Here is a 10,772-nt window from a genome sequence, read left to right on the forward strand (position 1 = left end):
ACGGGGGAAAGAGGAAAAGAAGTGAGAGAGATACCTGTTTTTTAAAAGACGGAATCACACTATAAGCTGAGTAGGAAGGTGGGTACATATGTAATACTTGAAAAATTAGAAAAAGTATGGACTAGATTAAGTCTCTCTTGGTTTATTTGGTTACTCTGATCTTTGAGTAAACATATGCCAGAGGAAAAGGAATGGAATAAAATTTGAATGAAATAAAAATGCAGGTTGCTACAGCTGATTCCATGATCTTCTCTCTCACAGAGTACTGTAATACAGTCAAGCAGATGAACCATATTCATATGACATATTAGGGTGATGGCTGGCTTCTCACATCCCGTTGATCCACAAGCTATCCAGCTCCATTGGAGCCTAGTCTACCCTGTGGTTGTCACAATTGATGCGATCTATGTACAGACTGTTCCTTAAGGCACTTGGTCAAAAGGACTGTCCATATTCTTGGCTACAATTGTCCTGGAGAGATTGAAGGAACTCTGCAACGGCCTGCTGAGGCTGCACTTCGGCAACTATATGTTTGGGAATCAACATCACTCAATTCAGTGAAATTCCCCTCTCATTACAGCAGACATGCAAGATAGCAGGGTAAAGGAAAGTAAACATAACTTGGGCCATATATTTATTAAGTATGTTATTTATTTTCCCCTGGACAGATCAAAACAGACTTTTATTTCAATGAGGCAATCTTCCAAGAAAGCCAAAGAGGACATGAGAGTCAAAGAATGAGAGTTTAGTGAATAGAATTACCCAAGCCAAGACATAAACTCTTCAGAATTTGGATTTGGGGAGAAAGGGAAGACTTGCAGATTTTAAATAATGGCATTTAACAGTCCTCCTCCCAACTGATTGATTTTTCCAACTCTGACAGAATCTGATTGCAGCCAAGAGGGTCAGTTAAACCTCTGGCAAGGAAGCTAGAATCATTATTGGTATATATTGCCATCTAGTGAGGAGAAAAGTGCTTTGAAGAAACACTAGAAGATAAGCACTCCTATGTGCTCCTGAAAACCGTTCAAGGAGATGATTCTTGATGACTCCAATGGGTGTTTCAGTTCAAAGAAAATATATCCAGGTCAACCCTTTGAATGAAATCCTCAGATCAAATCAGTTTGAGGGCCTCTCGTTCAATCAGCTACCTCGGAAACAGCCCAAAGAAATTTAGGGTTAATTTGGAGATTGGCTGGCTTTTCAGGATTTGATAAATAACATTGGGGAGGAGGTGGGGATAATAAAATGGTATGATGAAACTGGCATAAATACCCACTTGGATTTTATTTGTTTGTTTATATCTTCCACAATTTTGTTACTCTTGACCATTTATAATAGCTGCAAGCAACACAAGTTATTTAAATAAAGTTCATGGTAGGAACAAAAATATATAAACTATAAAGAGCATAAAAATATAATTGGATGTCTCCTCACCACAGGCCTTCTAAAACAACTAAGGTTTCAAGAATTATTAGGGGCCAACCCAATTCCTAAACTGAGAGAGAAGTGGGGAGGGGTCAGCCTTTGGGACACTCTTCCACAAATAGGTGCTGCAATTAAGAAGTAGTGCCTGTGAGGTACTTACCGCTACCAACTTACCTCATGTAATATATCACCTTAGTGAACCCGATATGTAGTTTGTGCGATCCACTAGATTTTAAACTGTTGAGCTTTTAAACAATTTTTGAACGTGAGTAGAACATTTTCTGCATTGGTTCAGCCCAATCTGAAATTTTTAAAGCTACCTGCCTAAATCTTTTCAAGGGCAATGTCTTCTGAAAGGGTCAACCATCCCTGCAAGTTGAATATTTATCTTTTATCGTTTATGGCAATCCATATTTTATGTGAAATCTTTCTGCATTTCAGTCTCAAATATGAATTGAGCATACTCCCTTTACATCTTTAAGCACTTTAACTCTCTGTGTGTGTATCTGAAGAACAAGCTGTCATAGTTAGAATTTCCAAATCACCTCCAGTTCAGTTGCTGATCCAATAATCCTTTTCTCAGTCCATAGTCAAGAGGGAGTGAAAGCATAGTTGGACTACATTTCTGTACAGACAGAGAGACAGACAGACAGAGAGACAGACATGCATGTCTGTACCATATGTGCATGTGAACCTATCTCTGAAAAATAAAAGTAAATATTAAATCAACCAGATTTTTAATCAGTGGATTTTTAAAGAATGCATTTTTCTCAAAACAATTATGTAACCATCCTCATCAAGAGGATGACAAAGTAGCAGCATTATTTTGGTTCATCGCACAGTCAGCCAGATGTTCTGACTGGATCTGGCATTTTTGTCCACATATTGAGTACTTCCCAAGGACCTATAATAGACAGATGTGAATGTGTTAAAGGTATCATCAGAGGATGTAAGCTATTCTGAGTAAAGCTGCCTTTGGCAATTGGCTGATGGCAATTTTGTCAATGCTGATGGTGTTCAAGTGGTGCTCCGGTTGTTTTGGGATTGCGCCCAAGGTGCCTATTACTATTGGAAATACTTTTGTTTTATTTTGCATAGTCATTCTATTTCTATTTGCAGATATTTGTATTTTGTTAACTTCTCCAGTTCTTTCTCTTCTATTCTGTTGTCTCCAGGTACTGCCACATCTATTATCCAGACTTTTTTTATTTTCCTTATCAACAGTTGGTAAGTCTGGTGGAGGTGCCTATCTATTCAAATTTATTATTTATTAAATTTATATGCTACCCATCTCCCTGATATAGCGATTTTGGGTGACTTACAGATCATAAACAAATAAACAGAAAATCAATTAAAATTGTAAAACTATGCAAAAAAAAAAAAAATAGAACCAAGAGATGAATGGCATGAAGATGAGGTCTTCTTACCCAAACAATCATCTCTAGGGCCCCAAACCAACCCACAAAACCAAGTTTTACTACCCTTCCAGAAGGTCAGAAGCATGAGAGCAGTTCTGAACTCTAGTGGTAGAGTGTTCCACAGCAAAGAAGACTCTTCTCCTTGACCCTGGCCACCGGAATTTCTTAGTAGATAGAGTCTGTAGCAGGCCTCTTATTTCTAGCACGAGTGCAATGGGCTAGTACTATTAGAGTAAGATGGTTTCTCAGATACCTTGGATCAGGAAAAAAATATACAATTTTGAGAAAGGATAAATGGAAATGTTGCTTAGGAATTAAGGACTCAAATTTTACATCATCACATAAAGCATGTCCACCAAAGGATTTTTAAATAATGTCAGTCCTTGGTTAATTAAATCCATTTACCCACATATAAGAAACTCTCCTGATTTTATTGACCCAGTATAAAGGCTCTAGAATCAAAGTTATATTCAATATTTAACTATTACAGAGTTCTTAAAATATGGCTAACATTATGATGGCTTTAGTAAGTAAAAGTAACAATCCAATTAAACTGTAGAATTAAGAGTAAAGTGCAAATAAAACAATGCACAAAATATCAGCAATACAAATTACAACAAAATATCAATTAAATATTGCATGGTGGGATTCAATAGGGCTTAGTCTCAGATTTATTTTTTTTTGGCCCGGGTAGCCTATCCGTTCAAATCCAACTTCTTTTAACTGATGGGGAAGTTGGATTTGCTTGCAATTCATTAACTTTGAACAGAACTGAAGAAAGAAAAAAGAGTTAACAATAATGGTAAAAATGATATACGGATCCAAAAAAAAAGAGAGGGAGATCCTGATGGCTCTGCAGAAGCTTGTTTCCTTCTATGAGAGAGCATTTGGCAGAGAAAAGAAAGAGAATTAAAAATAGAAGAAAAAAAAAGCAATGCAAGTATAGAAATGCACATCAAGGGGATTAGGTGATATTTAGGGAGACGCCAGTCTAAAAAACAAAAATCCTTCACAGAAAGAAGAAGAAGAGGGGTTCAAAAGTTTATTCATAGTAAAGTCTCACTGGACCAGTCAAAAACGAGCTGAAGCACAACAAGGACTTGGAACAAGGCCAGCAAAAAAAAAAAAAAAAAAAAAAGCAAAATAAAACCCTGGGTCCCTTTTTCTCATTTCTTGGCTGGACCCAGCCTGCTATAATTTGGCTTTCGCACTGAAGCTTCTCTTCATTTCTATCCTATCAGGCCTTCATAAGCCTCCAGAAGGAAGTCCAGATGCTTGGCCTTCAGGAGCAGAAAGCAACTCTGTGTGAGGAAAGGTCAGAGTATTTCTCTCTGCCTTTCTCTCCTTGCCTTGAACTCTCACAGTTTAGGGTTGCTCCTTTCAGGGTCATTTTCCTAAACAGGCAAGGAAGAGAGAATATAAGGGTTCAGGCAGCTCTTTTTATTTGGCTAGGAATGTCAGGTCAGGTAAACACGGGAGTGAGGTGAATCACAAACCACTGACCTGGGGTGACTACAGTTCTGAAGGAGCAAGAAAGGAAACAAATGTTAATATACACTGGGATTGGTTTTGGCTCATCAGAACAACTAGGCCTTTTGGAACAATGAGACCAGGGTGGGAAGAAAAGCAAGGAAATGGTGGTATCAATTTGGGAGACTGGCCTGAGAAAACCAAGAAGCAACTGGAAGGAGCTGTTCTACCCAAAGAAGAAAGCAGCACCCTCCACCCAAATGCTGGGATCTGTTTCAAGAGAATTGCTGAGATGACTCTCACCCAAACTGTTTAGATTTTTGTTACAACAGGAGAGAGAAACCCATACTCTGTGTATGGCTGTCTGGCACTTCAAGATATAAAGTTGTGCCTTTGACTCCTGGCAATTGCCTGGATTACTGTTTTTTGCCTGTGTCTACAGTGTTTTTTTTTTTTTTCCAGTGAGACTGATCTATCGGGGCAATCTGGTTTACCCAATTATGGGACGGAGCATAAATTCAACACAAAAATTAGTCTCTGCAGTTTTCTTGACAAGATTTCAGAAGTTCTTTGCCCTTGTCTCCTTCCCCCAGCTGAGCCATTGCCCGCTTCCTGGGCTGAAAGAGTGTGACTAGAACTCAGTCTCCTGGTTTCTAGCCTGATGCCTTAGCCACTACACCAATTTGGCAATAAAATAATCAACTTACACTGGTATAATTTCAGGCTGTTTCTCTTGTTTCGGCCCTTAAAAGACACCCCAAAGCAGTGTGAACATTTTTGGCCACACCCTTCTGAGAATGTCCTAGTGTCACTAGATAGCTACCTGGACCCCTCCCCCCCTAAAAGTCCCAGGGCTGATTAGTAATCTGTGATTCCCTCAGAATTTAACCACTTCTGGCTAGATCCCTAATATTTTGCAAATTGCAGCAATATCTCAATCGCTCCATTGCTTCAAATACACTTTCATTCTTCCACTAAAAATATTAATGCAGCCACTTCAAATATGAACACAACTGGTTGAGTAACTTGTATGTTTGGTCTGTTCCTGTTATGATCTGTTGGATAATACTAATGCTAAGAAGAAATTGTTTATCTTCTGGATTATGTTTACTTATTACTGGCACCAAAATCCAGATGACTGCTACAGCATATGCCAAAAGAGCAATGTAACAGAAAACTCTTAACTCCTTGCTGTCACTTAGTACCCTGTTTCCCCCAAAATAAGACATCCCCTGATAATAAGCCCAATTAGACTTTTGAGTGCATGGCAATAAGGCCAAGCGATTATTTCAGGGTAAAAAAAATATATATAAGACAGGGTCTTATTTTCAGGGAAACACGATAGCTACCTGGATTTTTGCAGCACAGAGCTGAAACACTACAGTGTATACAATCATACACTTGCAAGGCTTAATCTTGTTTTAAATAGGGAGAATAGTGCCACCACCCTACATTTCCAAAGACTGAGATGCAATCTGAGCCAGATCCAATATTTCCCACAATTTAACGTATCAATCTAATGAACTTGGTACCAAACATGTATATGAATTAGGAGATGGTTAAAATGTAGCACTTGATTCAAGCAGTTCCATCTCCTTTGTGCATCCAATTTAATCATTGGCAATCTTCTAGGCTTGCATTCAGAACTCTACTACAGAATTCCTATGTAATATCCATGTAAGCAAGATTTCCCAGGTGAAGCAAAAAAAGCCTAACACCCCACCCAGTAAGGCAGATCAGTATTATTATCCCCAGATGGCACATGGAAGGAATTATATAGTTGAGAAACTGTTGCCTCCTAGAGGCCATTGAACTCTAGGCAGGTTACTGGAACTTCGACCTAATTTTTTCTGTTTTTGTTGTTACCGTTGTCCAAATGTTGTCTTGACTATCATATTAACCTAAAGCAGGGCTGTCAAAATCCCAGCCCGTGGGCCAGATGTATCACGCACTGGCCACGCCCACACCCGGTTTAGCAAAGGGGGGAAAGTCCCGATACGTCACATGACGCCTCCGTGACATGAGTTTGATACCCCTGACCTAAAGCAATTTTTCAATTGATATAATGATATGTGGGAAAGACTTTGGGAAGATAAGGCCACCTAGGGTATGGTCAGATAAGAGAGTGCATAGCTCACAACGTGATACCCCACCCACTATCCAGTTGTGGGCTATGCAGTCTCTTATCTAACTATTCCCAGAGTCTCTTGACCCTGTCTCTTGTGGTCTTTCCTACATACTGTTGCGATATTTTCTGGATCAGACTCAATAAATTATTAAAGAATTAAGAGTTCAAATATAACTCCTTTTATTTACACAAAGGCATTCTATATTCGCTGAATATTCATAGATAGAAGCAGGGAGCTTGTGGAGAGGAGCTCCTTATATACATAGGGGGTGGAGTCATGAAGATGGGTTATGAGTCATGAAAACATTAGGGACCATAGAATAAATTAACTCTTGATGTTCTTATATACACTATTTACACATTAGAGAATAAGGCATTTACATCTAACAAATCCCCCTCTAAATGCCGATTATTTATACAATATCAATTACATTCAGATTCAGGACAATACAATACATGCAATTTAGAAGTTAAATATTTATGTTGTTTGGATGGTAAAGGCTTTGTTAAAATATCAGCTATCTGTTCAGAAGTATCACAATGCACAGCTTTTATAAAACCGTCTTGGGATAATTGTCTTACATGTTTAAACTTAATATCTATATGTCTGGACCTTTGTCCAATAGCATCAGATCTGGAGATTTCAATAGCTGCTTTGTTATCCTCATTTATGATAAAAGGTAAAATAGGTTTCTTCCAAACTTCTGAAATTAAGTCATTAAACCACACAAGGTTATTAGCAGATTTGGATAAACAGACATATTCTGCTTCTGTAGTTGAAGTAGATACCAGTTCTTGTTTGCCGGTATACCAATAAATTGGACAATCATTTAAAAAGAAAATATAACCTGATGTACTTTTTCTGCAAGATGTGTCTCCTGCCCAATCCGCATCTGCATAACATATGAGTTTTGGTTCCTTGTTATCATTTGGTTCTAACATAAGACAAAAATCTAAAGTGCCTTTCAGGTATCTCAAAATCCTTTTGACAGCTTCCCAATGATACATTGTTGGTTTACTGACATATCTGGACAGTAAATTAAGTGGTAAAGCTATATCTGGCCTAGTCCAATTAGATATGTAAAGAAGTGAACCTATGATTGATCTATAAAATGTGTTGTCCTTAAATTCAGGAGATGATTCATTAGTATTTCTGAGGAAGTCAGTCTGCATGGGAGTATCACATGTCTTAGCATTATTTAAATTACATTTGTTTAGAAGTTCTACAATTTTATCTTTTTGAGTAAGTTGGAAACCCTTTTTTGTTTTGCTGATCTGTACACCAAGATATTTATTTACCTTACCCAAAGACTTTAGGGAAAAGTGTTCATTCAACTTGTTCACAAAGATTTCTCTACTTTCTTTGTGTTTTCCAATATATAAAATATCGTCTACATAAATTAATACAAATTCTATACAGTCATTATCCCTTTTGACAAAAAAAACAATTATCAGCAGATGTGGCGCTAAAACCCATAGTCTTGAGCACCTTTACCAAACAATCATACCATCTTTTACCGGATTGTTTCAATCCATATAAGCTTTTGTTTAACAACCAAGTTTCATTTTTATTTGTGTATTGGCTGTGAGGGGCCCTAACATAGATTTCTTTATCTAACTCTGCATGTAGGTATGCAGTTTGTATATCATATTGAAATACATCAAGGTTAAGTGCTGATGCTACCACCAAAGCTGTTTTGACACTCTCTGTCCTCACAGTAGGAGAATATGTGTCTGTATAGTCCTCTGGGTATTTTTGTGCGTAGCCTTGGGCAACTAATCTAGCTTTGTACAGATTATTGCCTCCTTCCAAATTTTTAATTTTATATATCCACCTAGTACCAATAACAGTTTTGTCTTTAGGTGCGATTGTGGGAGTGAATACATTTAATCCTTTTAAACTTTCCATTTCCTTTTTCATGGCTAGTTCCCATTTCTCTTTTTCTTCACGAGGAAGTTTTAGTACTTCTTCGTATGTATTGGGTGTTATTGGTTCATTATTTACATTCATTACGTAATCTTTATATTTGTCTGGCATTTTGTTCCTGTTGTTCCTAATTGTTCTTTCTGGTTTACTATTGTTGTCATGCATGTATCTTGCTTCCTTTTTTGTTAGTGTATCAGTTTTTATTTTGTATTGGCTATTTGTCCAGGTTTTGGTCTTATTTTCATGTTTATTTGTACTTTGTTTATCTACAGTTCCTTCCTTGTGATATTTTGTTTCTATGTGTTGATTAGGAAATATTTCATTTAAATGTAATTTAGACCAGTTGGCCTGTTCATGGAACACGGCTGTTCTGGAAACTATAAATTTATTATTGCCATCAATGAATCTATATCCTTTTGTACCAGTTTCGTATCCCATGAATCTAAGTCTCCTGGATACATTTTCTCCCTTTCTTCTCAATTGTTTGGGTATGTGTACGTCTGCAGTGACCCCAAAAATATGCATATGTGCTAATTTTGGTTTTCTATTATACATTACTTCGTATGGTGTTTTATTTATAATACTGGACCAGGTTCTATTTTGTGTATAATTTGAATAGTGTAATGCCTCTGACCAAAATTGTTTACTTAAGCCAGCATCCTCTAATGTACATCTAATCATAGTTTGTAGTGTGGAATTTTTCCTCTCTGCAATTCCGTTCTGGAATGCAGAAAATGGACTGGAAGTGTAATGTAGCATTCCTCTATCCTTTAGCCATTGAGAGAATTCTCTAGACATAAATTCACATCCTCTATCTGTCATAATTTGCTTTATTCTAATATTATGCTGTGTTTCTATGCGCTTATAAAATTCCTTAAATTTTTGAAAGGTCTCATCTTTATGTTTCAATGTGTAAACAAAACCATAACGACTATAATCATCCACTATTGTTAGAAAATAACGTTTCCTATATGTGATTGATGGAGTAAGTGGTCCTACTAGGTCCATGTGTACTAAATCAAAAATTTTGTTAGTTGATCTGGCAGATTTTTTTGGTCTAGGGCTAGTTTTTAGTTTTGTAGACTTACATACTGAGCATTCCAAATAATTTTCACAATTTTTTATTTTGACACCTTCTGCGTGTTCAGTCATTTTTTGTACTACAGGAAAACTGGCATGGCCTAACTTCCTATGTAAGATGTGAGCACACTCATCATGGATTGGTTTACCTATCTTTGGTTTCTTTATGTTGGGTACGTCATTCTGATCATGTGGTATCATACAATCATCATTGTCACTATTGCTAACATTTTCATCATCTATTTCCATACATTCTTTAACATTTGAATCAATATTATGTAACCATTCTTCTTTTGTTATGAGGTAGGGCAAGCCCCCTTTAATTATCACAGTGCCTATTTTATTTTTATTTTTCTCTAGGAATGCTTCTCCCTTTGAGAAAGTTATATTGATATCAGAGTCTTTACTTAGTTTTATGGCACTCAATATGTTATGAGGTATTTCGGGTATTAACAATACCCCCTCTATTTTTCCTAAACCAGATAAAATCACATTTCCTCTGCCTAGTACTTGAACCTTTTCTTGATTGGCTACTTTTATTACAAATTTATCTTCTGTAAAAGAAGACAGTATATCTTTATTGTTAGTGGTATGATTTGTAGCCCCAGAATCGATGAGCCAATTATTATTTTCATTTTGTTGGGATTTTGTATTGTCATGTTTATTTAATCCATTTAGTGAACCAGATTTTTTATCTCTTAAGTTTTCTCTGCCCCCTCTATTTTCTCTATAATTTGGTGGGCTTCTATATCTATGCCTTTCTATAGAAGACTGTCTATGATTGTGTTTGTTCATGTATTCTGGTCTGTGCCTTTCTTTTGAGAATCTGGGACAATCTCTTCTGTTATGTTCTTTGGACCCACAATTATGGCATCTATATGTTTCATTATATTTTTCTTGGAAAGCTACTTTCCTAACAGGTCTAAGTTCTGAGTGATTGTTAGATCGATTTTTTCTCGAATTGTCTTCAGCTATCAATTTGTTGGATAAACTTTCTATTGACAAATATCCTAAGTTAATGGTATCAAGATGTGACATGAAATTATCCCATGATGGGTCAAGAGAGTTAATAATAACACTTTTCATTGTTTGGTCTGAAATAACTTCTCCCCTTAAATGCAGTTCAGCCCTTATTTTGTTTAAACATATTAAATGCTCACTTATAGAAACCCCTGGTTTTACTCTAGATGAAAAGAATTCCTTGGACATCCTTGTTGTAGTGGCTACACTGTCACTGTGGAATAAATTAAACATATATTGAACAATTTCTGAAACAGTCAGATTAGATTTGATGCTATAATACATTGCAGGAGATATGCTG

This window comes from Pantherophis guttatus, chromosome 2 (assembly GCF_059756535.1).
Source record: "Pantherophis guttatus breed Tessera chromosome 2, ASM5975653v1, whole genome shotgun sequence".
Lineage (NCBI taxonomy): Eukaryota > Metazoa > Chordata > Lepidosauria > Squamata > Colubridae > Pantherophis > Pantherophis guttatus.